The sequence below is a fragment of the Lagenorhynchus albirostris genome, chromosome 7, assembly GCF_949774975.1.
Source record: "Lagenorhynchus albirostris chromosome 7, mLagAlb1.1, whole genome shotgun sequence".
Taxonomy (NCBI): Eukaryota; Metazoa; Chordata; class Mammalia; order Artiodactyla; family Delphinidae; genus Lagenorhynchus; species Lagenorhynchus albirostris.
The window spans coordinates 33,973,101-33,996,006 of NC_083101.1; the positions used below are offsets into that span (position 1 = coordinate 33,973,101).

General features: G+C 42.4%; 1 pseudogene; it reads left to right on the forward strand.

Moving 5' to 3' along the window:
- The first annotated feature begins 5,638 nt into the window (after nucleotides 1-5,638).
- LOC132523503 (nucleophosmin-like) lies at nucleotides 5,639-6,708 on the forward strand (annotated as a pseudogene).
- Nucleotides 6,709-22,906: the final 16,198 nt, after the last annotated feature.

Here is a 22,906-nt window from a genome sequence, read left to right on the forward strand (position 1 = left end):
TTTTTCTCTTCTTCCCAGACAGGGTTTTGGATAAGGCATTGGGCCTCCAGGCAGAAGACAGGCGCCTGTGCGGGATGGTGTTGCTGGTAGAGGGCTGAGCTGCTGAGAGCACCTTAGCTCCGTACTTGCCAAACCTGTGCAGTTCGTCCAGGCTAGACAAAGGGATGGGTCTCTGCTTGCAGGATCATTTCACTCGTCAGCTTCTCCCACTGGGTCTCTGTCTGCTTGCATTTAGTGAGCTCACAGGCCATTTGACTGCTGGGGATTGCTCTCCCTGGATCCCCAGGGCTGGCCCTTACCCACTGTCACAATGGGAGCTCTGAGCTCAGTCAGCAGGAAAGGAGAGGCTCAGAGCTGGGGATCGACTATTCCCACTGGGTCAGGGGACTGTGCTGAGATGGAGGTGGGGCAGACTAGGAAGAAGGGCAGGCTGGCACGGTCACAGGTGGCAGAGCTGAGCTTGCGTTGGCGGTGGAGTAGGGCTCTCAACAGATTGGAGGCTCATGCTCTGCCTGGGTTGGGGAGGAGTCGAGGTCAGAGAACTGGCAGAGCCAAGGCAGGACCGAGTCCCAGAGGGGTTAGGCTGGTTATCCAGGGACCTCAGGGACTTCAAGTCAGGGACCCCCTCATATCGGAGCTGGAGATTTCTCTTCCTTAGTTCTTTGCCCAGTATCCTGTCTTTGCCAAGATAAAAGGTCACATTCAAAGATACCTTCAATCTAGGAGGACAACATGAGTAAGAAGTGCTTGCAAACAAGGCAAGGAGAAATCAAGTGACATAAAATGGATTGATTAGTGAAGCCATGCACAGAATATCCGCTGGGTCCTCAGGTGGGAGGAGCTTGGTCATCAGAGCTTGCCCTCTCTTCCTCTTGGGACGCCTACTACCACACAAACAAGCGTGAGTTAGCCTGCTTGAGATCATGGCTGAGTCTCAGCTGATACTGAACCAGTCACCAGACATACAAGTGAAGCCATCCTGTATCATCCAGCTATATCTGAGTTGGCCTAGATGGCCAGCCAGCACAAAGAATCATGAGGGGAAAAAAATGTTTATTTTAAGCCACTAATTTTGGGATGATTTGCTGTAAAACAAAAGCTAGCTTGTACATTTAGCTACCACACTCTTGAGCAGTGGAAAGTGAGTTTATTTAACAGGAGGGGTTAACATGACAAAATCCTTAAATGATAAAGGGGTTTTTAGGGCAGGATGGATTTTTGTGATGAAAGTCATGAAGAAATAGTAATAAATAATAGCTAACATTTATTAAGCACTTCAGGTTAGGTACAGAGCTAAGAGTTTTAATTAACATGGATTATCTCATTATGAGGAAAGATACTGTTATTTCCATTATACAGTTGAGAAGCTGAGGATCAAGGACATTAAATTACTCTACAAGGTCTCATGGTTAGAAAGGGGGAAGACTTAGGATGTAAATCCTGAGTCTGTCAAACTGCAGAACCAACATTTTTTTTATATTGATTTTGAAACTTAAAAAAAATTATTTATTGGTTGCACTGGGTCTTCGTTGCTGCAGGCGGGCTCCTTAGTTGCAGCTCGCAGGCTCCTTAGTTGCAGCTCGCAGGCTCCTTAGTTGTGGCATGTGAACTGTTAGTTGCGGCATGCATGTGGGATCTAGTTCCCTGATGGAGATTGAACCCGGGCCCCCTGCATTGGGAGCACGGAGTCTTATCCACTGCGCCACCAGGGAAGTCCCAGAACCAACATGCTTCTTTTTTTTTTTGCAGTACGTGGCCCTCTCACTGTTGTGGCCTCTCCCGTTGTGGAGCACAGGCTCCGGACGTGCAGGCTCAGTGGCCGTGGCTCACGGGCCCAGCCGCTCCGCGGCATGTGGGATCTTCCCAGACCGGGGCACGAACCTGTGTCCCCTGCATCGGCAGACGGACTCTCAACCACTGCGCCACCAGGGAAGCCCCCAGAACCAACATTCTTAAACACTAATAACTCTAGGGTTTCCAGCCTAGGAGAATCTACAAATGGCTATTCCATAAATTCGAATGGAAGAGCCATGAAGTGGAATTAAAACTGAGTTGACCAGGGAACTGAGGGGGAACTGAGTTCCCCTCAAATCACATCTCTGATTTCTGGATAAACATGGAGTGAACCCATGCATTTGTTTCTGTTGCTTGCTAAAATCCCAATAAATTGCAGCAAAAAGAGCAAATTAAACCCAAAGCAGGAATCAATGAAACAGAAAATTTTAAATAAATCAATAAAACCAAAAGCTGGTTATTTCAGATTAACTTGATAAACTTCTGGCTCAGACTGATTAGAAAAAAAGAAAAAACCAATTAATAGTATCAGGGAAGAGAGGTGACACCTCTATTAATTATACTAATATTTAAAAGGAATATTATGAACAACTTTGTGTCAATAAATTTTAAAAACTTAGATGAAATGAATAAAAAATATGAATATACAAATTACCAGAAGTCACTAAAGAAGAAGTAAATAACTTGAAGAGCCTTTATTAAAGAAATTGGAATTGTAGTTAAAAACCTTCTCTCACAGAAAACTTCAGGTGCAGATGACTTCCCTGGTGAATTCTATCAAACAACGAAGAAAAAATAATTCTAAATAAACTCTTAAAATATTGAAAAGGAGGGAATACTTTCCAGCTCATTTTATGATCGCAACATTACCAAGATACCAAAACCAGACAAAAATATTACAAGAAAGAAAACTACAAACCAATATCTCTTATTTGCAAAAATTCTAAAGAAAATTTTAGGAAGTTTAATCCAACAACATATTAAAGGATAATATATCATGACCAAGTATGATTTATCCCAGGAATGTGGAGTTGGTTTCACATTAAATAAATCAACATAATTCATCATATTTACAAACTGAAAAAGAAAAACGCTATGTTCATTTCAATAGATGCTGAGAAAGCATTTGACCAAATATAATATCCATTCCTGGTAAAAAAAAAAAACCAAACAAACTCAAAACCAGGAATAGAAGGGAACTTCCTCAATCTGATAAAGGCCATTTACAAAAAAACCAGCCAGCATCATATTTAGTGGTGAGAGACTGAATACTTTCCAACCTAAGATCAAGAACAAGACAAGGATGTCTACATGTACCATTTCTATTCAATATTGTACTGGAGGTACTAGCTAATGCAGTAAGGCAAGAAAAAGAAAGAAAAAACACATGGATTGGAAAGGGAGACATATAATTTTCCTTATTTACAGATGACATGTCTATGTAGAAAATCCTAAAGAGTCAACAGAAAAAGCCACTCGAACTAATAAGTTTAACAAAGTTATGGAATATAAGGTCAAAAAACAAAAATTAATTTTATCTCTATATATTAGCAATGAACAATTGGAAACTTAAAAATAGCATTCATGTAAAAATATGAAATAGGGATAAAATTTATCAAGATATGTTTATCAAGATAAATTTATCAAGATATAGCTGTACAAGGAATATTAAAGAACATTGCCAAGGGAAATTGAAGAAGGTCTAAGTACATGGAGAGATCCACAATGTTGTGAATTGAAGGGCATGGTGTTATTAAGATGTCAACTCTCCTCAAATTGATTTATAAATTTAAGGAAATGGAGTAGGCAGACTCTCTGAGGCAAGGAGCACTTCAGTGGGAAAATCCTGAGGCTGGCTCTGCATCTCTACCTCCAGTATGAGCCTCAGTCCATGAGCAAGCTGCTCTTTAAGGCTTGGCCTTTGCAGATCTTGGGCAACCAACACTCCTCAAGGGGGGAGGGAGATTCCTTGGTCACTGGACCCCTTGACCGCTCAGACAGCCATTTAGTTTCTGTACATCTTCCAGCTCACAGGCTCTCAGAACATCTTCCAGTTGTGGCTCAGGAGCTGCAGTCATCTTGAACTTCTTCCCTGGACTTTTTGGCCTTTGAAGGAATCCCTAAATTAATCTCCAACATCCTTTTCCTAAAATGGAAAGAAGATGCTTACCTCCAGACCCTCTCCTCCCTGTTCTCTGCCTCTGGGGTACTGCTCCTCTGTGACTAGAGTCTGTTGGGACATGACTCCACTCTCATCCCTTGGGTCATGTCCTGCCATTGTTTGACTTGGAGTGACTCTGGACTGCCTCTTTTGTCCCCCATACATTCCCACTCTGCCACAGTTTGTCCATGATGATGGGTGGGAGGAGCTAAAAAGTTTGTTCTTCTCCGACTGAAGGTCTTGTGTGAACAATAACCAACATCTCAGGGCTGTCTGGCCTTCCTTGTTTACAGCTGAGGAACCGGGAGAGGACTATCCAACATGGAGACTGAACTTTTGTCATCAGCTTCTCTCCTGACCTGCCTAAGGGTTTCTTTCAAAGAGCTAAGCAACCTCGGCTTAGCCATCCCTGAAACATGGGTGGCTGAGAGAGGAAGGTGGACTGAGGAAGGGGCCATGATTGAGTCTCTATCAGCTAAACGGTTTTATGGATTCAGGGAACTTGAGAGGTAAGCTCTACCTTTGCTGTACCCCAAACCATATAATCTGGGCTTCTAGTGCTTGTCTAATGCCTAGATCAGGGAAGGAAAGCTTCCAAGAGGTATTCAGGCAGTGTTCCTGATTCATTGAAGGTGCTGAATTTCCAGTTTCCAAGTGGCCATAAGACTCCCCAGGAGGGGGCAGTGTATAGGTGGCAACAAGCCATGAACTACACACACCTACAGGGCTCCTGCTGGAGACATCTACCCAAGTTCTTGTCCAAATGAATCTTTAGGGTGTTTTCCAGTTGCCTCTGGTCTAGGTTTTCTGTTGAGCCCCCTGAGTGACATACCAGGTCACTTTCTGTCTCCTCAGAGTCAGACCCTAGACTCCTCCCAGGATAGCTTTCTAAATACCTGGGTTATTTGGGGGCTCTTCCTCAGGCTATGCACCAGACTCTTTGTGGGTCACCTTGCCTGTCCCTTCACATGGAAATTTCCTGATTGCCTCAACGTCATGTGGCCTAGATTCTTCCTTGCTGCTTTGGCCCCTACCACAGAGGGCTGTGAAGGTTCATGTTTGCCCTTTGGCCAAGAATTCCCTGCTAGTTTGCCCTGAGGCTATATCTGTGCCAGGTGGGCCCAGTGTTGGATGAAGCTCTTTCAAAGGTGGTGCTCCAGCTGCTGCCAGATCTCATTGATAATAGGAAATTCTCTAGCAAGGATGGAGCCTGGTACTTAGGACAGAGAGGCCATGTTGCACTGAGGAACGTTGGGAGCTAGAGGATGAAAGGTTTCCTGAGCTCTTTGGACCGGAAAGAGTTCCAGCTGCTTCTAGAATAAGTGCCAGTCTCGGGGTTGAATTTCTTTTGGGATGAGAGACTGCACTTCATCCTGGGGTTCAGAGAAGGACACTCCACAGGCCCTATCTGGGGTGACAGAATGGGAGAGAGGTTGAAGGTGGGCCTGAGTTAGGGGCTGGGATTGGGGCAGGGTTCAAGATCAGAGGGGGCTGGGGCTGGGGCTGCAATGGGGATATTTTAGCCTGAATATGGACTGGGCCCATTAGGGAATCCACTGAATAAGGCAAAGGGAGACACTAGTGGGGGTCAGCCACCCAAGACCAGGACAGTAGCCCCAGGGACTCACTATGCAGAGAGGGAACACCCTGGAAGAGCTGGCTCCACTTCTGCAAAGAGTCCCTTCAAGTTTTGGGGTTTGGGAACTGCCGAGGACTGCAGCTGCTTTGGTTTGTCTATGATGCTCCACAAGGCTTGGGAGCCTGCGGTGTCCTGTGTGTCTGCAAGAGACTAAAGTGGCCCCAGCCCTGGTATGATTCCATCCTTCGCGGCTATTCTCCGGAACAGTAGTCGTTTACCTCTGTCCGCTTTCTCTCCCACCTAAGTGCATGCCACCAACCCATGGAAGATTCGATGGACATGGACATGAGTCCCCTGAGGTCCCAGAACTATCTTTTCGGTTGTGAACTAAAGGCCGACAAAGATTATCACTTTAAGGTGGATAATGATGAAAATGAGCACCAGTTATCTTTAAGAACCCTCAGTTTAGGGGCTGGTGCAAAGGATAAATTGCACATTGTTGGAGCAGAGGCGATGAATTATGAAGGCAGTCCAATTCAGGTAACACTGGCAACTTCAAAGATGTCTGTACAGCCAATGGTTTCCCTTGGGGGCTTTGAAATGACACCAACTGTGGTCTGATGGTTGAAGTGTGGTTCAGGGCCTGTGCATTATTAGTGGACAGCATTTAGTAGCTGTGGAGGAAGATGCAGAGTGAGAAGATGAAGAGGAGGAGGATGTGACACTCCTAAGTATATCTGGAAAGTGTTCTGCCCCTGGAAGTGGTAGCAAGTTTCCACAGAAAAAAGTAAAACTTGCTGCTGATGAAGATGACGATGATGATGCAGATGATGATGATGATGACTTTGATGATGAGGAAGCTGAAGAAAAAGCTCCAGTAATCTGTACAAGATACTCCAGCCAAAAGTGCACAAAAATGAAACCAGAATGGAAAAGACTCAAAACCATCAACACCAAGATCAAAAGGTCAAGAATCCTTCAAAAAACAGGAAAAGACTGCTAAAACACAGAAAGGACCTAGCTCTGTAGAAGACATTAAAGTAAAAATGCAAAGTATAGAAAAAGGTGGTTCCCTTCCCAGAGTGGAAGCCAAGTTCATCAGTTAAGTGAAGAATTGTTTCCGGAAGGCTATTCAAGATCTCTGGCAGTGGGGGAAGTCTCTTTAAGAAAATAGTTTAGGGACTTCCCTAGTGATACAGCGGTTAAGAATCCGCCTGCCAATGCAGGGGACACGGGTTCAAGCCCTGGTCCGTGAAGATCCTACATGCCGCGGAGCAACTAAGCCCATGCGCCACAACTATTGAGCTCGTGCTCTAGAGCCCACGAGCCACAACTACTGAGCCTGCGTGCCTCGACTACTGAAGCCCACGCACCTAGAGCCCATGCTCTGCAACAAGAGAAGCCACCACAATGAGAAACCCATGCTCCGCAATGAAGAGTAGCCCACGCTCACGACAACTAGAGAAAGCCCGCACACAGCAACAAAGACCCAACGCAGCCAAAAATAGATGATAATAGATAGATAGATAGATAGATAGATAGATAGATAGATAGATAGAAAGAAAATAGTTGATACCTGGCTGTCCTTTTTATAATGAAGAGTGAGAACTTTCCCTACCATGTCTGATAAATATTGTCCAGGTTCCATTGCCAAGAATGTGTTGTCCAAAATGCATGTTTAGTTTTTAAAGATGGAACTCCACCCTTTGCTTGGTTTTAAGTATGTCTAGAATGTTATGATAGGACATAGTAGTAGTGGTGGTCAGACAAATGAAAATGGTGGGGAGATAAAAATATACATGTGAAATAAACTCAGTATTTTAATAAAGTAAAAAAGAAGTTCTAGAAGATTTCATTGGTAGTCTGCCTCAGTTGCTTAGGAAGTGTCCCTCCTCCTTTTCTCTCTGCTCCATAATTTGGAAATGCACTCTTTTTGTGACTTGTATCTCCTGGAGCTCCTGCAGATCAGGGCTGAGGAAGAGAAGCTACCTCCTCAGTGCACCTGCTTGCCAAGTCCCCCAGAGACAGGACTCTGAGAGAGGGGAGCGCTCAGGCGGAGGAGCTGTGGAAGGCAAAAGGACACAGAGGAAGCAGCAGCTTCCCAACCTCCCCAGACATCAGAAGATCAGCTTCTACAGTCACTCTATCATGATCCTCCCAGCAGGGATCTTGCCGCAAACTGTTATCATCAAGAAGCTTGTCCAGATGGCTGCAAAAGACAGGACGTGCGCTGCAGTTGGGAGCAGAATGAGGATAGGAGGGCCCAGCAGGCCTGGCAGGAGTCACGTTCCCTACATCACTGACTTCAAGATGCTTCTTTTTTTCTTCAAGGAGGGTGCTTCTTTCAACTTCCCTTCCCTATAGGATTACCCTCTCATGTCAACCTCGGTTGCACAGGGGCCCTGCAGTCACAGAAGCCATATGCTAGGAAGAGGGGGAAGGAAAGAAGGAGAAGAGCTTCATCAATACCCGTTTTTCCAACCAGTCAACAGGTCCCATGTCACGTGTGCTCCTTTCTGGCAAACTCTCCAAGCTGGGAAAGAAGGAGACTTGGTCACATGCGGTGAAGGTAGGAGCAAAGGATCTTATAGGAGGCTGAGCAAAACTGTCCTCTGGGGGAGGCTTTTGGGAGACTAGACTTCAAGAGCCCCAAGCATTATTGTACAAGGTCAAACAGTCAGTGACAACAATAGACAGGCTCAGGGATGGAATAGCATTTTATACTTTATCCCATCTGATCCTCATAACCACGGTGTGAGGGATGAAGGTCAAATGTATCTCAAGGAGGAATCTGAACCTTAGGAAAATTAAACAATTTGTCCCAAAACAGGACCCAAAAGGTCTGCCTCCAGATATCCATTCCACCGTGTCTCACACTGCCACCTAGTGGTCAAGACCCACAGGCCCGCTCCACCATTCTTCCATTCCCAGGGATGGACCTAGCAGGGAACTGGAGAAGTGTTCTTGGTTCTGACTCCTTCCTATGACTCTCCCTGCTGAGAGCTTTGTTTCCTAAGAGTGATGAGCTCTAGCAGCTGACATCCTTAGAGACTGTGGATGTGGACCTGGGTCTTACGGAAAGGAGAGATTAAGGTTAACCCTTGAGAGCTCTGGACTGAATAGGCAGAACCTTACCCACAAAATGCTCCCTCTTTGCTCCTCTTCTTCCCTGCACTGATGCTGCAAAACAAAAAAGGAATGAGGGGCTTGGCCTCAATTCTTATTCTCCTCTCTTTAGGCAGATCATGATTCACGACTAAATCTTTCTACTTTGCATTAACAGACCTCTAATTTACTTCTCTTTTATTCATTTATAAAGTGGATAAAAATATTGTTTTCTTGAAAACCTTGCAGAAAGGTCTTCTGTGTGGGATCCACAGTTGAATTTCTTCAGTTAGTAGACTGACCTCTCCTGAGGAAGGGGACAAAATCTCAGATAGGATTTGCTCCAGAAGGTGAGGTTCTGCTCCCTGAGGACAGCACTGGGGCTCCAGCATCTGATTAGAAGCTTTCAGAAGCTCAGCATTGCTATTCAGATCAGCCCTAACACAGAGGAAAGACTTGGCCAAGACACCTGGATGGGGGGTGGGGCTGGGGAATGACTGATGAACCAGTGTTGAGGACTCCGTTCTTCGTCAGTTTTTCTGAACTCTCTTAATAATCCAATCCATGGCTCCTGAATTGCGTGATTGGGTTTCTTTTTTCCCAGACCTTGCTACAACACCAAACAGATGGTCTGTGGGTATTGGATAAAGTTCCTAGACGCTATACTCTAGCCCCCCCTGCCCACAAAGATGATATTCTCTTCTTTCCTCAGAGTTCCCATCTCAGTTGTCTCTCTGGGCCAACATAACTTAATTTAGAAAACTGGGAAGAGGGGCAGGAAAAAAATAAAACTCAGTTACTGCTGGGGGCTCATCTTCAGTTTCTCTAGGGTGGTGGTTGGGGGGCTGGGGGGACAAAGAGTGTAGGTGAACTATAACCTCTCAGCCTAGCAGGTCCCTCAATGCTTTCTAAATCCCTCTACCCTTCTCTGGGCCTTTTTTATTTTCTACTCCATCTTTTCATCATATCACATATATATCTTATGCTATTTCCTGTTTCTTCCGCCTAAAACCTAGATATTATCTGGGTCCTTCTTTACCCCTGGGAGATCTCAACTTGAATCTCACCAGTTCCACAGCTTTTGAAACTCTGAAGTTCTCCTATAATTTTTTGTTCATTTCCAGGGATTTACGCTGAAGTCTTTAGCTCCAGCTTCTCCGCATAATCTGTTTTTGCCTTGCATCAACACAGACATACAACTCATCCCTGTCCCCTTCAACATTTCCCGAAAAATCCATTTTCATATAAAAGAATTAGTGAGCAATGCAGCCTTTTTAAAAGATAGTGTGGGAGTGACCCGAGGGAGAGAGGCCCATGGCATACACCATGGTAAACAACTTAAAAGTCCTCTCTGATTAATTCCTTTTCTCTCGAAGTCCCTTTTGTGTTGCTCTGCCCCTGAGGGCTCTCAACTCACCCTAATTCACCCCTGCAGTGTCCCACCCTGCTGGTCCTGGTTCCTCTCTCCTCTCTCCCAGGCGCCTCCCCTTTCCCCAGCATTATAATGCTTCTCCTTTATTACACAGAGCAATTCCCCTCTCCTAAAGCCCTGCCCCAACCTGCACATTCAAACCCATCCTGGTTTGAAGAGTAGGAGAGGCCTTCTCTTTAAGCTGCTCCAGCTTTTAAAGAGAGCAGTTGGAGTTGTATATGAAAATATACTTTATTAATTTTGAATCATGCCTATGGTTACTTCTTCTGTGAAGGATTTCTTGATTTTTCTATCTACTTTTTATATTTCTACCAAACTCTCTATTGAAATCTCAGTATTTTTTTTTTCATTTGAGATCAGGCATTTCACGTAACTTCTCAAATTTTCTATTTTTTTACAGCTTTACTGAGGTACAGTTGTTTAAAATGTACAATTTGATGAGTTTTAACATATAAATATACCAGTGAAACCACCACAACAATCAAGAAGTTGAGAAGATCAACCAATTTTCTATAAAACAAGTAAGTTCCAGTCAAGAAGTCCAACTGATAAGCCATAGTATATATTCCCATACTGGTGGATTCATATGAGATTGAGCAGGTGTGACCCTGCAGAGGCCAGAGGTGCAGAGATGGGAAGCACAAAGTTACACAGTGGACATGGGGACTGACGGTTAGTGGGGCCACTGCTGCTTCCACCCCTTGGTTCCCAGGCCATCTATCCTTCCTGCTGGGGCACATGCACCTATAGGGGGTCTCTGATTTAACAAATGCACTGCATCCTGAAGAATGGCACTCTATTCTTACAGAGTGCCTAGTACATTGGTTGTGCCTTTAGAAGGGCATTTCAGCATTCTGTGAGGCTGGCCGCCTCCAGGTGCATTATGTGATATCAAGCTGTGCATCCCACGACCATGGGCTATTCCCATACCTTGTTTACTGGTCATATGCTGTGCTTGGTGGGATTCCATGCCTATGGATTGGGCAAGTGTCATGACCATAGGGGGTCAAAAGTAATAGGATGAAGATAATGGGAATCGTCTTGAGAAAATAGAGGGTGTCAGTGTACAATAATAGGCAAGATGAGTGGTAAAGCAAAGGGAAAGAAAAAGGATTCTGTAGAACCAGAAAGCTAATCTTGTTCTGTCATCTTGGATAGACGCTAACTACTTCTGAAGTCTGCAAATTTTGGAAAATTCCTAAGAATCCTCAGTCTGAGGTCTAATGGAATGGATGGCTTGTAGTCCAGAGAACGTGATGTATGTCTTTTCAGGTGGCAAACACGTATCCAAGGGTTAACACTTTGGAGTTTCATGCTGTGTCAGTTGTTAATAGTGGCTGATGAGACCCTTTCTGTTGAGGCTCAAGGGCAGTTTTCCTCTGTGATGCCTTTCCCAGATATCAAACCTCCATATTTCAGATCATGCAGAGGCTACGTAGGTGGGTGTTTTGGAAATTGCTAAAAACAAAGCCAAAAAAAAAAGAAGTTTCAGCTACTACCTTTCCTTCTTGTATGCCTGTTTCTTTCACAAATCTCCCCAAGGCGGCAAGTGGGGGCGAGCCATTTCTTAATTATATCTGTCTTCCTTCTTCTTCTCCAGAGATCCACAAAGGGCGGGTGCAGGTAAATATTTAGAAAAAGACGTTGAACCTCATGGCATCGTGCCCGCCTTACTAGCAGTGGGCTCGCTCTCAGCCAGCCGCTGCTCGTTCTTTCCGCGTGTCCAGCCTGGTGGATCTGTGCCGTGGCATGCACTGCCTCAGTCCTGAGAGCCTGGCCACATTCCAGGGCAGGACTCACTGCTTGATGAAGCCAGAGGAATGCCTGCAGCAGATGAGCACGTCCCCAGCCAGGGTGCGAATGGTAGTGAAATCACTGCCGCTTCCTGTGAGGGGTCAAGTGCCATGACCCCAACAGGAAGATGCTCGTGGCTACGTTAGTAGAATCAGATTTTCCAGAATGCAGAGGCCTAGCATCTTACTCTATCCAGGGTCATCACCATTGGAGGGTTCATTTTTTCTCTTCCTTTGACTTCTAACATCGTGAGACTGCATTTGTAGGGAAAGGTTTTCTTGTAGTCTCACTCACTCAACAGTGGAATGGACCGCCATGGGGAGTTTGAATTCCCTGCCTGGGGTGCTGGATACCATCTTCGCAGAGATGTGTGGAGGTGGGGAAGAGGACTCCCAGCCCCCAAGATGCTATGAGTCTCTGGTGCCCATTGTCCCTAGGGTGCTGCCAGAGGTACGCAGTCTGATGCAGATTTTGCAATGCAGCTTTGAGGTTAGTGATGCAAGTTCATTGAGTAGAAAATGTGGCTGGTGAGATGGACCCCAGGCTGCTGCTTGGGCTCCAAGGGCCTGACTCGTGCCTCACAGCCCCTGTGAGTGTTTCAGACCGAAGCAATGTTGTCTCTCGTTCCTCTTCCTCTGCTCATCCCGTCAAGGTGGGTGGCTGGTCTTCAGCCCTCCTCTCCTTGGTTCCACACAACGCCCCTGGGAAACCTCAGCCACACCTGGCTTCAACCCCTGCCTCTGTGATGATAAATCCTAATGCTGTGTCTCCAGCCTTGACCTCATCCCTTAGCGAACAGACCCACGTAACCAGCAATTTATTGGACATCTTCATATTGTCTGTCCTACATCTCAAACTCGATGTGTCCCAAACTAAGATGTTTTCTCCTGCCTTCAAACCTGACAACCCTCACCGAGCCAGCCACCCCATACAGGAACCTTCCTCCACCTCCCTCTCAAGTCCACTTCTCCCTTGTGTCCACAGCCTATGTGTTCCACCCTACAGTGCCTCTTTTTATCAGCCTTTTTTATTCCAGTTCTGTTGCCACTGATTTCATTATCTCTTTCCTGGGCTTTATTGCATGTCCTCGTGGCTGGTCCCTTTGTCCCAGCTCCCTCTTTTCTAAGCACCACACTCTATGTTAGGTGGGTCTGTAAATGGACAAAACAACTTTAGAAAACTAGCACTGTCTATTCAAGTAGATATATGCATACCCTGTGACCCAACAATTCTACTCCTAGATAGGTACACAACAGATGGATAAAAGCACCCATAAAAGCACCAGAGTCATGTGCAAGAAGGTTTATAGCCCCAAACTGGAAACTAAATATTGCCCATTAATAACTGTGATACCTTCATACAATGGGATATTAACATAAAGATAACTAACAAACTACTTTTATGTATAGCAACATGGATGAGTCTTGAAAACATTGCTTTGAGTGAAAGAAGCCAAATGCAAGAAAATAGGGGAAAATAATTTATGGTGTTAAAATCAGGATAGTTCTTTCTCTTGTGATTGGGTAGTTCCTGAAAGGGGGCCAAAAGGGATTTCTGGAGTTTTTAGTAATGATTTCTTTCTTTAGCTGGGTGCTATTTACATAGGTGTGGTCAGTTAGTGAAAATGTTTGCACTTTTCTATATGTATGCTATCCTTCAATAAAAAGTTTACTAACACCCTCCCACCCACCTACACGCCGAAACAAAATTCCTTCCATGTTCCTCATAACCAGCAGAAACATTTCCAAACCCTGGCAGTACATTCAGTGTTCTCTGTGGTATGACCCAGGGCATCTCCTTCCCGTCTATGGCATGTGTGCCGTCTACACTAGGCCACGCCCCGTTTTCCTTGCACATCTCTGTGCCCTTGCTTTTGTAGTTCCTTCAGCCTGGAATTCCTCTCTCTATCTGTCCCTGTGCTGCAAGTGCCATCTCTGCGAGGCCTCCCTTGATTTCTCAGGCCGAACATCTCTCCTGGGCTTGCATTCCCATGGCATGCTGCTTTTCCCTCTCTCAGGGCCCTTAGCTCTCTCTGCTTACATGTGTTTCCTTGACTGGTGGTAAACCTCCGAGGTAGTAGGAACAGTGTCTCCTTCACCTTTGTAAAATTTCCTGGAGTCAGTGCTGTGCTTGCTACAGTGCTTGAGCTATCGAATATTGAATGTGTGCTCTGAGTTAAGCCTCAGAGCCTCAGTCTGTGTGCTCTGAGTTAAGCCTCGCTGCCAGAAAGCCAAGACATCCAGCTTGCCTGCAAAAATATTTTGCCAAGAGCCAAGTCCCTTTGCAAGTAAGCACATCCTGCCGTCCTTTATTGGCTGCTGACAGCCGAGCAGATGTAAATGTGTTGTGCAGCGTTGTTGGCGTGTCCAATTAGACTCGGTGAGACTGAGCAGCCCCACTAACATGAATGAGCCATGCAAATATGTGGTTAATGACTATGTCGCTCCGTGTCAATTCTTAATCCCAGATAATTAGTAGATAGATAATTGGTGGAAGAATGGGAGGTGCTGATGGATGTCCCATCACTTGGGTGAAGCTAGTGATCCTCTATGGATTAAGACCCACCCTCTGTAAGTGTTGCTGGCTCCTATTTGAAATGCTCCTTTTGAAAGGGCCTAGATCCAAGATGAGGTGTCAGGAACTCCAGAGTGGGGCATTAGCATCAGTACTAATTACCTGGGTTGCTTCCATGGAAGGTGGGTGGATGGGCCCCACGGCCACCAGCCTATGCAGGCAGCTCAGAGTCCTGTACTGCCCCTGACCTGTTGGGTAATCTTGAGTAGGTCCTTCCTCCTTTCTTGGTTCTGCCATTTGTCTAATGGCAAAGGGTGGAAGGAATGGGGTGGACATGCGGACTCGAGAACCCATTGTAGACGAGAGTCTCCCTACTCTGCTCCTTCTTGGCTATGTCAGAGGCATGGTTAGTTGGTCTGGATGTCAGGGTGCTGTGAAGGGGACGTTCTGGGGGTGAAAGCAGACATCTAAGATGTGTGCTGACAGTATCTTACTGTGTGCATGGTGACCCTGGAGTTGCATATCCTGACAGCCCTGGGTTCAACAACTTTTACGTGTAACATTTAACAAACCATTAATGCTCAAGAGAATGGAACTTAAAGGAAGCTCTGCCATTGAACTGGGTGTAGAGGAAGGAGCACTCGACTAGAAGTCAGGAGGCTAGTTTTGAGGCTGTTACCGAAGGTGGTTAGATCACAATCTCTCTGAGCTTCAGTTAGTAAGAAATTTATATAGATGTGGATCTAAGACTTCTGAATCCAAGTCCAGTCATCTTTAAAAACTGTTTTTGGTGAAATATATCATCCATATAAAAGAAGGAATTGATGCACTACACATCATCATCATCATCAAATGAGCATCCTTGAAGCCACCACCCAGCCTAAGAGATCAGAATATTGCCATAGACCCCTTAGGTTCCTCTCCCCTTTTGCTTCCTAATTCCTCCCCGCCCAGGATAATCACTAACATAATTTTGTGCTAATCATCCCCATGTATTTCTTTAGTTACAACGTGATGGTATAGAGGACTGACATTCAGCCATTTGCTCCGGTACAGTATTTCCCATTGTTTACAGCTGGTGTCTGTTTTGGTTGGCTGGGCACCCACCCTGATCAGTTGGTGCCTGGCTGAATAGTCAGCAAATATTTCTAATATCACTCCTATATGTATAGATCCCTAAACAAGAAAGGTATTGTTTAGTTTCATCCATTTAGCACTTTCTATGACTGAAATAATAAGGCATATATTCCTCTGTGACTTTTCTTTTTTTATGTTAAATATTTTGTTTTTGAGATTCACCCATGTTGATGTTTGTAACTGTAGTTCATTCATTTTCACTTGTAGTGAAATTTCACAAGTAGTATTGCATTGTATGAATAGACCACAATTTATTTATGCACTCTGATGTTGATAGACATTTGTGGGGTTTTTTTCAGTTATTTACAATTGATGAACACACTGTTGTGAAAATTCTTGTACATATCTTCTGGTGCACAATGGCAAGATGTGCTGCATCTATGTTTATGTCCTCTTTTTCCGTAATTAATTGTATTTATTTGAGCCTTCTCTCTCAATCTCTTTCCCTTTTGATTAATCTCATCAGAAGTTTGTCTATTTTATTAAGCTTTTCAAAAATACAGATTTTACTTTATTGATATCTCTATATTGTATTTTTATATTTTATTAATTCTTTCTCTTATCTTTATTATCTTCTCCTTTCTTTGGATTTATTATTTTATGATTTCTAATTCCTTATGTTAGATTGCTTAGCTAATTAATTTTGAAAATGTTCTTTTTAAGGTAAATATTATGGCTATAATTTTCCCTCTAAATAGCACTTTAGCTCTCTCCCTCAGGTTTGATATGCCATATTTTATTTATGGTTTGATCTTAAATATCTTACTATTTCTATTAAGACTTCTTCTTTGAGTTGTTTAGAATTGTTTTAAATTTTCCAAACATGTAGGGTTCTTTAGTTTTCTTTTTTTTTATCTTTAGTTATTTTTGTTGTTGTTGTTATTGTTAAATTAAGTGCATGGTCAGAGTTTACGGTCTGACACCAATCTTTTGAGGCTTGTTTTATGGGTTAGCACCTGGTCAATACTTATAGATGTTCCATGTGTGCTAACAAAAATGTTTTCTTCTATTGCTGGGTTCCCTATTCCTTGAATGACGTTAGGCTTGTTAATTGAGCTGTTCAAATATTCCCTATGCTTATTGATATTTTTGTTTGTTTGATCTATTATTATTGAGAGAGATGTGTTTACTGTGATGGTGTATTTTATTTTATTATTTATTTATTTATTATTGAAGTATAGTTGAATTACAATGCTGTGTTAATTACTGCTGTACAGCAAAGCGACTCAGTTATACATATATATATATACATTTGTTTTAATATACTTTTCCATTGTGGGTTATCACAGGATATTGAGTATAGTTCCCTGTGCTATACAATAGGACAGTGTTGTTTTTCCATTCTATATAAACAAGTTTGCATCTGCTAATTCCAAACTCCCTATCCAACCCTCTCCCACCCCCTCCCCCTTGGCAATCACCAGTCTATTCTCTATGTCCCTGATTCTGTTAGTTTCATAGATAGTTTCATTTGTGTCACATTTTAGATTCCACATATACATGATATCATATGGTATTTGTCTTTCTCTTCCTGACTTACTTCGCTTAGTATGATAACCTCTAGTTGCATCCGTGTTGCTTCAAATAGCATCATTTCATTGCTTTTTATGGCTGAGAAATGTTCCGTTGTGTGTGTGTGTGTGTGTGTATATATATATAATGTCTTCTTCATCCATTCATCTGTCGATGGACATTTAGGTTGTTTTCATGTCTTGGCTATTGTGAATAGTGCTGCTATGAACATTGGAGTACATGTATCTTTTCAAATTATAGTTTTGTCTGGATATATACCCAGGAGTGGGATTGCTGGGTCATAGGGTAATTCTATTTTTAGTTTTCTGAGGAACCGCCATACTGTTTTCCACAGTGACTGCACCAACTGACATTCCCACCAACAGTGTAGGAGGGTTCTGATGGTGTATTTTAATTCTGCCAACTTTTGTTCTATATATATATTTTTTTATTGGAGTATAGTTGCTTTGCACTGCTGTGTCAGTTTCTGCTGTACAGCAAAGTGAATCAGCCATATGTATACATATATCCCCTCTTTTTTGGATTTCCTTCCCATTTAGGTCACCACAGAGCACCGAGTAGAGTTCCCTGTGCTATACAGTACGTTGTCATTAGTTATCTATTTTATACATACTAGTGTATATATGTCAATCACAATCTCCCAATTCATCCCACCCCTGCCCTTTCCCCCTTGGTATCCATATGTTTGTTCTCTATGTCTGTGTCTCTATTTCTGCTTTGCAAATAAGATAATCTATACCATTTTTCTAGATTCCACATATATGCGTTAATATATGATATTTGTTTTTCTCTTTCTGACTTACTTCACTCTGTATGACAGTCTCTAGGTCCATCTACATCTCTGCAAATGACAAAAATTCGTTCCTTTTTATGGCTGAGTAATATTCCATTGTGTATATGTGCCACATCTTCTTTATCCATTCCTCTGTTTATGGATATTTAGGTTGCTTCCATGTCCTGGCTATTGTAAATAGAGCTACAATGAACATTGGGGTGCATATATCTTTTTAAATTATGGTTTTTTCTGGGTAAATGCCCAGTAGTGGAATTGCTGGGTCATATGATAGTACTATTTTTAGTTTTCTAAGGAACCTCCATACTGTTCTCCATAGTGGCTGTATCAATTTACATTCCCACCAACAGTGCAAGAGGGTTCCCTTTTCTCCACACCCTCTCCAGCATTTATTGTTTGTAGATTTTTTGATGATGGCCATTCTGACTGGTGTGAGGTGATACCTCATTGTAGTTTTGATTTGCATTTCTCTAATAATTAGTGATGTTGAGCATCTTTTCATGTGCCTCTTGGCCATCTGTATGTCTTCTTTGGAGAAGTGTCTATTTATGTCTTCTGCCCATTTTTGGATTGGGTTGTTTTTTTTTTTGACATTGAGCTGCATGAGCTGCTTGTAAATTTTGGAGATTAATCCCTTGTCAGTTGCTTCATTTGCAAATATTTTCTCCCGTTCTGAGGGTTGTCTTTTCATCTTGTTTATGGTTTCCTTTGCTGTGCAAAAACTTTTAAGTTTCATTAGGTCCCATTTGTTCATTTTTGGTTTTATTTTCATTACTCTAGGAGGTGGATCAAAAAAGATCTTGCTGCGATTTATGTCAAAGAGTGTTCTGCCTACGTTTTCCTCTAAGAGTTTTATAGTGTCTGGCCTTATATTTAGGTCTTTAATCCATTTTGAGTTTACTTTTGTGTATGGTGTTAGGGAGTGTTCTAATTTCATTCTTTTACATGTAGCTGTCCAGTTTTCCCATCACTATTTATTGAAGAGGCTGTCTTTTCTCCATTGTATATCCTTGCCTCCTTTGTCATAGATAAGGTGACCATAGGTGCGTGGGTTTATCTCTGGACCTTCTATGCTGTTCCATTGATCTATATTTCTGTTTTTGTGCCAGTACCATACTGTCTTGATTACTGTAGCTTTGTAGTATAGTCTGAAGTCAGGGAGCCTGATTCCTCCAGCTCCGTTTTTCTTTCTCAAGATTGCTTTGGCTATTTACGGTGCGCGGGCCTCTCACTGTTGTGGCCTCTCCCATTGTGAAGCACAGGCTCCGGACGCGCAGGCCTGGCGGCCATGGCGCACGGGCCAAGCTGCTCTGCGGCATGTGGGATCTTCCCAGACTGGGGCACGAACCCTTGTCTCCTGCATCAGCAGGCGGACTCTCAACAACTGCGCCACCAGGGAAGCCCCTATTTGGTGTCTTTTGTGTTTCAATACAAATTGTAAAATTTTTTATTCTTATTCTGTGAAAAATGCCATTGATAATTTGATAGGGATTTCATTGAATCTGTGGATTGCTTTGGGTAGTATAGTCATTTTCACAGTATTGATTCCTCCAATCCAAGAACATGGTATATCTCTCCAATTCTGTGTGTCATCTTTGATTTCTGTCATCTTTGATTTCTTTTGTCAGTATCTTATAGTTTTCTGGATACAGAAAACTTTCTTTTGCCTCCGTAGGTGGGTTTATTCCTAGGTATTTTACTCTTTTTGTTGAAATGGTAAATGGGGTTGTTTCCTTAATTTCCCTTTCTGATCTTTCATTGCTAGTATATAGGAATGCAAAAGATTTCTGTGTATTAATTTTGTATACTGCAACTTTACTAAATTCATTGATTAGCTCTAGTAGTTTTCTGGTGACATCTTTAGGATTTACTATGTATAGTATCATGTCATCTGCAAACAGTGACAGTTTTACTTCTTCTTTTCCAATTTGGATTCCTTGCTCTGTATATTTTAAAGCTAAGTTGTTAGGTGCAGACAAGTTTAGAATGTTATTATGTTCTTGGTGAACTGAAAGTGTTATTATTATAAAGTGACCCACATTATCTCTAGTGAGGTTTAGTTTGTTTGTTTTGGGCATAAAAGATTTTGTCTAATATTATCACAGCTACAGAGGGTTTATTTTATTAACCTGATTTTTTTTTTTTTTTTTTTTGTCTCTCACTGTGGCTTATGGGATCTTAGTTCCCCAACCAGGGATTGAACCTGGGGCACAGCAGTGAAAGCGTGGAGTCCTAACCACTGGACCACCAGGGAACTCCCTAACCTGATTTATTTTTATGTCAAAACTTAATACTTTAAAATAATTGTAGATTCACTTTTAAGAAATACAGAATTCCCTGGTTGGAGAACTAAGATCCCACAGGGCATGAGGCACAGCCAAAAAAAAAAAAAAAAAAAAAGACAAAGAAATAAGAGAGATCCTATGTACCCTTTACTCAATTTCCCCCAATAGTAACATCTTATAAAACAATAGTATAATAACACAACTAGGATAGCAACGTTCATATACTCAAGATACACAACATGCCAATCACCACAAGGATCTCTCCTGTTTCCTTATTTATTTATTTATTTTTGCAGTACGCGGGCCTCTCACTGCTGTGGCCTCTCCCATTGCAGAGCACAGGCTCCGGACGCGCAGGCCCAGTGGCCATGGCTCATGGGCCCAGCCGCTCCGCGGCATGTGGGATCCCCCCAGACCGGGGCACAAACCCGTGTCCCCTGCATCGGCAGGCGGACTCTCAACCACTGTGCCACCAGGGAAGCCCTCCTGTTTCCTTTCATATTCACACCCACTTCACTCCCAACTGCACCCTCTCCTTAACCCTTGGCAATCTCTGAGCTGTTGTTCTCCATTACTATATTTTTTTCATTTCAATAATGTTATATAAATGCAATCGTACAGCATGTTACCTATTGGAATTGGCTTTTTTCACTCAGCATAATTCTCTGGAGGTTATTCCAAGTTGTTGTGTGTATTGGTAGTTTATTCCTTTTTATTGCTAAGTATTATTCCATGATACAGGTGTACCAAAGTTTAACTATTTACCCATTGAAAGACATCTGTTTTTTTTTCAGAAGTTTCGCTATTACGAATAAGCTGCTATAAATATTCATATACAGGTTTTAGTGTGAACATAATCTTTATTTCTCTGGGATAAATACCCAGGAGTGCAATTGCTGAGTCACATTGTTGTTATATGTTTAGCTTTATAAGAAACCGCCAAACTGTTTTCTAGAGTGGCAGTACTATTTTACATTCCTGTCAGCATTTTATGAATGATCCAGTTTCTTTGACTCCTTGCCAACATTTGGTGTTGTCGCTGTTTTTTTTAATTATTATAGCCGTTGTGATAGGTGTGCAGTGATATTTCATTGTGGTTTTAATTTGCATTTCCCTAATGGCTAATGATGTTGAACATCTTTTCATGTGTTTATTTGTCACCTATGTATCTATCCTCTTTGGTGCAATATCTCTTTTGTCCATTTTCTAGTTGGATTGTTTTCTTACTGTTGAGTTTGAGAGTTGTATATGTACTACATATGAATCTTTTGTCAAATATGTGATTTGAAAATATTTTCTTCTGGTTTGTGGCTTGTCTTTTCTTCCTTTTAACAGGATCTTTCCTAGACAAATGTTTTTAACTTTAACAAAGTCCTATTTAGCAATTTTTTTTTCTCTTATGCATTGTGCTTTGATGTCAAGTCTAAGAACTTTTTGCTTGCCTAGTCCTACATCCCAAAGATTTTCTCCCATGTTTTTTTCTAAAAGTTCTGTAGTTTTACATTTTATGTTTAAGTCCATTATCCATTTAAAGTTAATTTTTGCATAAAGTATGAGATTTAGGTTGAGGGTTTTTTTTTGTTTTTTGACTGTGGATGTCCAGTTGCTCCAGCACCATTTGTTGAAAAGGGTATCTTTCCTCTGTTGGATTGCTTTTTTTTTTTTTTGCAGTACGCGGGCCTCTCGCTGTTGTGGCCTCTCCCATTGCGGAGCACAGGCTCCGGACGCGCAGGCTCAGCGGCCATGGCTTATGGACCCAGCTGCTCTGTGGCATGTGGGATCTTCTTGGACCAGGGCACGAACCCGTGTCCCCTGCATCGGCAGATGGACTCTCAACCACTGCACCACCAAGGAAGCCCCGATATTTCTATATATTACAAAATGATGACCATGATAAGACTAGTTACCATCTGTCACCATACAGAGTTATAATATTATTGACGCTATTATCTTTTTTCTGTTTTCTTGAGGTGGAAGCTTAGGTCATAGATTTGAGATTTTTCCTTTTTTCTAATGTATGCCTTTAGTGATATAAATTTCCCTCTTAGCAGTTCTTTTGCTATTTCCCACAAGTTTTGACATGTTGTATTTTCATTTTCATTCACTTCCATTGGTAATTTTTTTTTTTCCCCTGAGACTTTCTCTTTTACCCATGGACTATTTAGAAATGTGCTGTGCAGTTTCCAAGTATTTGGAGATCTTCTTGTTATCTCTCTCAGAGAACTTTGGAGAGCTAAGTCTGTATGATATCAATTCTTTTAAATTTATTGAGGTTTGCTTTTATGGCCCAGGAGATGGTCTGTTCTGGCACATCTTCCATAGGCATTTGAATAGCAGGTGTATTCTGCTGTTATTGGGTGGAGTGTTCTACAAATGTTGACTACATCCTCTTGTATGATGGTATCACTGAGTTGTTCTATATCTTTGCCAATTTTCTGTCTACTTGTTCTATCAATTATTGAGAGAGAGTTGTTGAAGTCTCCAGTTATAATCGTGAATTTGTTTCTTTCTCATTTCAGTTCTATCAGTTTTGCTTCACATATTTTGTAGCTCGGTTGTTTGGTGCATACACATTTAGGATTGCTAAGTGTTGTTGGTGGGTTTACCCTTTTGTCATTAGGTAAAGTCCTTCTCTGTTCCTAGGAATTTTCTTTGTTCTGAAGCCTACTTTACCTGATATTAATATAGCCCTCCTGTTTTGTTTGATTAATGATTTTATGATATATATTTTTGATCCTTTTACTTTCAACTTGCCTATATTGCTATATTAGAAGTAAGT